At 44.7% G+C, this 7,100-nt stretch overlaps 1 long non-coding RNA gene across 1 annotated transcript; it reads left to right on the top strand.

Moving 5' to 3' along the window:
- The first annotated feature begins 2,805 nt into the window (after positions 1-2,805).
- Positions 2,806-6,878, top strand: LOC131839914 (uncharacterized). Its single transcript, XR_009357073.1, has 3 exons — positions 2,806-3,206; positions 5,990-6,094; positions 6,721-6,878. It is a non-coding gene; the product is annotated as an uncharacterized LOC131839914 (long non-coding RNA).
- The last annotated feature ends 222 nt before the right edge of the window (positions 6,879-7,100 follow it).

The following is a 7,100-nucleotide window of genomic DNA, read 5'->3' as shown; positions in this document are numbered from 1 at the left end:
GGAGCTGCCATGATTGCAAATTGCTAAACTTAGTGTGAAGGCAAGGAAGTCTCAAATCCATCATCTCAGAGAAGAGACATCATGCATGGTGTCCCCCACTCCATGTAGCACCTGTATAGTGGCAAAGGAAACCTTCCAAGGGGAGATTTGACCCCACTGAGTTTAGGTGGACCCCATATTCCAGGCTAACATTGCCTGATGGGTATCCTGGCAGAATGGAAGATGTTCTTGCTCTGTGTCTTCTTTTCCTCACATCCTCTGGGCTCCTTCCATGGTCTTCACAGCACTGGTTGTAGGACCCAGGGAATACAATTTTGCCTGTGGTAACTGTTACAAGACGTGGGAGTTCATTGTGTAGCTGTTGTACCATTAATCTGTTGGGTTCACCATATTAGCTCTTTGGACACTTTCAAGATGAGGCTCATGAGAGAGTTGGTCACCACCATTTCTGAGGTGCTGAGGGAACCCCACTCATTCCCACCAGAGATAGCCTGGGCGTGGCTGCTAAAGAAATCCTAACTCCACCTACATACTCAGACCTTCCTCAGCTAAGCAGAATCAGAAACCAGGAGAAGCTTCAATTCATCCATCTAAACTTTAAAACTTCAGACTTGGGACTTTATGTGATTTTTAAAATTTTTATCTTATTTCATTTTTTAATTTATTTTAATTTTTTCTTTAAGTAATCTCTACACCCAATGTGGGGCTTGAATGATGACCCCAAGATCAAGAATTGCATGCTCTCTTGACTAGGACATCCAGGTGCTTCCACAGTGTGATTAATTTAAATCCAGTTCAAAAACTTGCAAAAACCTAGTAATACACTAATTCAGGATATTAAGATAGACAGTGAAATTATAATGAAATATTTATTTCATTAACTGGGTACTTATTTTATTATTTTTTAAAATATCTGACATATTACATACATTTTATGTGTTTTTAGATTTTAATTTTTTTGAACTTTGCTCAGTAAGAATATTTGACCATTGAACTTTAATGTGTCCCACAGAAATTCACGGTGAGAATGAATTTATGTACTTATTTATTCATTATTTATTTAATTCTGTATGAACTCATGAACATTTATCTTACTCAATTCTATCAGTTAACCTATACCTATTATTATTTATTTCATTACTCAATGTTCACAGGTCCATGCCGATATAAATAAATAATTGAACAAACATATACATCAACAGAAAAAAAAAACAGCTCTTTCTCAGTAGAATTCCAATTAGCAAATGTAGAAGGAATGAGAGAAGTAGAAAAGCACAACTTGGCAACATGTCACATTAAAAACTGTGGTGCATATTAAACATCAATGGGTACTAGAACTGTAAGGTGCAAATATGATGGAAAACAGGATATTTGCATTGCCTCAAAGCATCTCCTCACAAGATGTTTATTAACCAGGAAGGAAAAATAATAAATTTACAGTGGAGAAACCTAGCAGACCCCATCTTAACCGAGTGGTCAAAGTTGACATCCTCAGTAATAAGAAATATTGACCATCGTGGGGCTCCTGATACGATGCATTAAGAAGAATACAGCATCATATCTGTGTTAGTCTTGCCAAAAATACATAACCTCAATCTAATCATGAGAAGGAAACATCAGACAAATCCGAACAGGACATTCTACAAAATAACCAGCCAATACTCTTTTTTTTTTTTTTTTTTTTTTTTTAAGATATTATTATTTGACAGAGAGAGAGATCACAAGTAGGCAGAGAGGCAGTTAGAGAGAGAGGAGGAAGCAGGCTCCCTGCTGAGGAGCCCGATGTGGGACTCGATCCCAGGATCCTGAGATCATGACCTGAGCTGAAGGCAGCAGCTTAACCCACTGAGCCACCCAGGCACCCCTCTGAACTCAATATTCTAAAGAGAGACTCCGATATCTATGTCTGCTTGGGGAAGAACAGGCTTAAGGAAGGAAGTGTCAGGGTTCTCTGGTATAAAGAAGTTTGCTGGATGTGTCCCTTCCATGGCGGAGGTGGGATTGGACTCTCAGAAGTGGGGGTGGAGGGAGGAAAGACACCTCAGTAAGTAAGGTTGTCCAGGTGGGAATCTGGTAGTCCCATTTGACGCACAGAGGAGAGACGTGAGCTTTAGATGTTTATATTCAGGAATCTGCAGGGGCACCTGGGTGGTACCATCCATTAAGCATCCAATTCTTAGTTTCTTTTAAAAAAATATTTAGCATCTTCAGCATGTAGGTAGGGGAAGCCAGAAAAGCTGCTGACACCATCTAGGTGAAGGGTGTTGGGAGAGATTTAACTGACGGACGGATGGAAGCCCCAGGAATAGACACATTTGAAGGATGGGTGAAGGAAAGGAGCTAGCAAAGGAGAAGACATAACCTCAGCACAGGGCACATGGACAAGGGAGGGGATGTTGTCTCGGTCGCCAAGAAAGACGGGAGGCATCCATTGTGCTGAAAATGCTGGAAGCAATGGAGCCAGGGCCCGGATGAAGGAACCTAGGAGTCAGAAGTGGGGTCCCAGCTTCCAGTGGGATGGGGTGGAAGGAGGGAGTTGGGAAGGTAGCAGAGGAGCTGTGGGAAGATTGCCATTTGTTAAGGCTGTGTGGAGAGGTCATGAGATAGCGTTGAGGAGAGTCGGCAAAAGTTTGTAAAAGCTGTTGTGGAGAAAGGGGTAAAGAAAACCAAGAAACAAAAACTAATTTGCGAGCAACCCGAGAGGGCCCGGCTGAGGTTGGAGATCCTGAATCTGAAACACGAGTTTCTGTGCTGTGTGGTTTGCTCTAGTGGGGCTCAGCTGCCCGTGGGGGGAGGGAACAGAAGGTTGGGAGTTGCTGGTTCTGGTTGAGTTTGGCTGGGTGGGCATGGGCACACTGGCCTAGCTCTCGTGGCTTCTAGGAATTATGACCTCTGCACAAGCTGTCCCCTTGGTGTGGGGACTTTGTTCTGTCTTCTTTCTCTCCTGCAGGCTGACAGAGTGATGCAGAGACAGCTCAGAGGACCTCTCCCTGGGGAAACTCTTCCCCTTCATGGAAGCTTCTCAGCACGACATACTGAGATTATAGCACAGAGCTTATGTCTTGTCTTCTGACATGGGGAGGGATGGTGACCTCTTCATCTCCAACCAGCTCAGTGACCTTGATCCTCCCCTTTTGAGCACCCCGCTGTCCTAGTCTGGGATGCCTGTGGAACACCATTACAACACTGAAACCACCCGAGTGCTGGTGAGTATGCAGATGGGCATAGCTTTACTAACGCCCCTGGGGGATTGATGGGAGGGGTGGCAGAGGGGGAAGGGGAAGTCCGTTTATTTGCCTAGACAGCCCCCCTCTCCAGGGACATTAGAGTCACCTGTTTAACTCTTTCATTTCATAGATGAAGAAACTAAAGTGAAGGTCTAGGGAGCTTAAGCATTACTCAACTGTAATACAACTACTTTTTTTTTTTTTAATTGATGGGCTTTTGGGGAGCAATTTTACTTTTGGAAAAATTAAGGGGAACCTCAGAAAGTTCCCCTCTATGCCTCATTCCCCCTTCCAGTTTCCCCTGTTGCTAACATCTTGATTAGTGTGGTGCATTTCTTATAACTGAGCCAACACTGATACATTATTAACTCAAGTTCAGAGTTTACACTAGGGTTCATTCTGCTTTTTGCTCATCATGTGGGTTTGGACACATGTATCCACCTTTACAGTATCGTACAGAATAGCTTCACTGCCCCAGCAATGCCCTGTGCTGTCTATTCAACCCTCTTCTCATCTCTGCCTCTTCCAGAATGTCGTCTGAGATGACTAGATGACTAGAGTCATTCAGTATAGCCATTTTCAGGTTGGCTTCTTTTATTTAGCAATACACTTTGAAGTTTTCTCCATGCCTTTTTATGAGCTGATAACTCCTTTCTTTTGAGTGCTGAATGGTATTCCATTGTCTGGAACTTGCCGCTGTCCATTTATCTATTCATCTTTTTTTTTTTTTTTTTTTAAGATTTAACTTATTTATTTGACAGAGAGATCACAAGTAGGCAGAGAGGCAGGCAGAGAGAGAGGAGGAAGCAGGCTCCCCGCTGAGCAGAGAGCCCGATGTAGGGCTCCATCCCAGGACCCTGAGATCATGACCTGAGCCAAAGGCAGAGGCTTTAACCCACTGAGCCACCTACATTCATCCTTTGAAAGACATGTTGTTTGCCTTCTTATTTTGGCAAATATGAATAGAGCTGCTTTAAATATTTCTGCATGTTTTGTGTGTGTGTACATAGTTTTCAACTTATTTAGGTAGATATCAAGAAGTGGGGTTGCTGGATTCTAAAGTATGAGTATTATGTTCTGTAAGGTATTGTCTAACTATCTTTTAAAGTAGCTGTACCATTTTGCATTCCCGCCAGTGATGAATGGGAGTTCCTGTTGCCTTATATCCTCACTGGCATTTGATATTAGGGCCTTGGATTTTTAGCCATTCTGACAGGTGTGCAATGAGATCTCATTGTCTTAACTTGGAATTCTCTGAATTGGCCATCTATAGATCTTCGTGAAGTGTCTGTTCAGATCCTTCGCCCAGTTTTTAATTGGGCAGTTTGTTTTCTTATTGTTGAGTTTTAAGAGTTCTTTGTATATTTTGATTTTTTAGAAGATTTTATTGTTATGTAATCTCTACACCCAAGGTGGCCCTCGAATTTATGACCCAGAGATTGTGAGCTGTATGCTCTGACTGCGCGAGCCAGGAGTCGGGTAATTCTTGGTGTATTTTTAGAAACCAGTTCTTTATCAGACATGTGTTCTGCAAAAATGTTCTTCCCGTGTGTGGTGGCTTATCTCTCCATTCTCTTAGTATAATTACTTTTTGTAGAAGTATAATGTGCATATACACACACATACGTTATGTATTTACATGTGTGTGTGTCCAAATCCTAAGTGTAGAGCTCTAAATATAATAAATGTCTTGATATATATACTTAATATAAGTGTGTAATAAGTGTACAGATTGTAAGTGTACTTAATTTTTACAAAGTGCACGCCTCCAGGTAAGCAGCACCCAGATCAAAGGAGAAAACTTCCAACAGCCCCTAACGTCATTTCTGTGTCCCCTTTCGGTCACTCTTGGAGGCACTGGTGACAGCTATCCTGACCTCAGACAACATAGATTCGTGCTTCCTGTTTTACATTCAGCCACAAATAGACACACACAGAATATACTGCCTCTCGTATCTGACTTCCCTTGCTCATCCACGTTGTTGTGCACAGAAATCTTCTTCCATTCTGCTTTTCCTTTTCAATTATATATTATAGAAGCCCACAAGCGATGGGTGTTTGTGTGTGCGTGCGCGTGCACACGTGTGCATGTATGAACATGCAAGTGTGTCTGTGTGCGTGTTTTTTTCCACGTATTGCCTTCCCCTGTGTGTGGTTCTCCATCTCTCTTGAACGCAGTGGATTCACCCGACACTTCAGGTTCCTCTGGGTGGTGGATTGTTTGGCTAAGACGGCAAACCTTGTGTACACGGTGCTCCCCACTCTTCCCCATCCACCCTCACGGCATCCCTGATGCCCGGAGAAGGCCAGGCAGCCTCAGGGAGCTGGGAATGTGGCCCACAGTGCCAGGGGGGACGTGGAGCAATGCCTTCCCCTGGGACTGGGAGAAGGGCGGTGCTTTCCACTTCCTTTCGTCCCCTGAGGCGCCCTGGCTGTGACAGGGAAGCTGGGTAGAGAGGAAGAAGAGAGGATTTTAAGGCCAGCAGAAGCTTTTTTGCTTGTGGACTTTTTGAGGTGTTTTTTGTTTTTGTTGGTGGTGGTGGTGGTTTTTTTTTTTTTTTTTTTTTTTATGTTTGGGACCCCGGGCATATTCTTCCTACTCCCCATCACTCTGCGTGGGGTATCTCTCCCCATGGAGGAGCCTGTGATCCTGATAGGGGCTGAGATGCACAGAGGAAACCTGGGAGCTTAGCGAAGAGAACATGCGTCTGCTGACTACCCAGTGGGTGCCATGCCTGTTTTAATTCTGTCTTCACCTCTAGGAACCAGATACTATTTCCCTCCATTTAACTGAAAACTGAGGTGCAGAGTGTGAATCTGTCCAGATCACACAGCTGCTAAGAAGCAGAGCCAGGATTTGGAAGCAGGTACAACAGACTCCAAACTTCTACTCACCCCAGTCCCGTGTTTGTTTTCTTTCTTTCTTTCTTTCTTTCTTTCTTTCTTTCTTTCTTTCTTTCTTTCTTTCTTTCTTTCCTTCCTTCCTTCCTTCCTTCCTTCCTCACTCTCTTTCTTTCTTCCTTCCTTCCTCTCTTTCTTTTTTAAGATTTTATTTATTTATTTGAGAAAGAGATCCGAGAGAGCATGAGCAGGGGGGAGGGGAAGGGAGAGATTGCAGAGACAGAGGGAGAAGCAGACTCCCCACTGAGCAGAGACCCAGACCTGGGGCTCGATCCCAGGACACTGTGATCATGACCTGTGATCTGCCCTACCAAGGGCAGATGCTTAACCCACTGAGCCCCACAGGTGTCCCCACCCCAGTCTTTTCTTGACCACAGAATGCTGGGAGAGACTGAGGGCAGGGTTTGGGGAGGGATTCAGCTGTGCGCGCAGCTGGAGCACCTCTCTCCACCCCGATGGGTGGGCTGGGTTCAGGGGGGAAGAGAACCCGAAACCAGTGTCACCAAGCCTGGGCTGCCACAGGTGCCTCCACACCACCCAGACCTCCATGGACCCTTGAGCCATAACTTACTAATTCTGTTTAATTTTCAAGATAGTCCTGTGGATTAGGCATGACTGTGTGAGGCACTTCTGCAGGGAAGAAACCAAGTGACTATAAGCTGCTTGCGCGAGGAGGACAGCTCCAGCGCTGCCCTGTCTTGTCCCTGGTGTGTCCACGAATTGCTCTACCAAGGCCCTGAGGAATGCAGGCAAAATAGTCTGTAAGTGCAGGTATTAACGCAGGTATCTGGGAGAAGGGGGATCACAAAGAATCTGCTCCCCGCTGGCAGGGACCACAAGGCAAATGTAGCGACCTCTACCCCCCATCCTCTCTGCATGTTTAATGAGCCCCTGCCTGAAGGTGTGGCACGCGCTACTCTTGCGCATTGCTTCCGTCTCTCCTCCAAGAATCCATTCTTCCGTTCTGTTCCC

This window comes from Mustela lutreola, chromosome 8 (assembly GCF_030435805.1).
Source record: "Mustela lutreola isolate mMusLut2 chromosome 8, mMusLut2.pri, whole genome shotgun sequence".
Classification (NCBI taxonomy): Eukaryota; Metazoa; Chordata; class Mammalia; order Carnivora; family Mustelidae; genus Mustela; species Mustela lutreola.
This window is presented reverse-complemented; position numbering and strand designations above follow the sequence as displayed.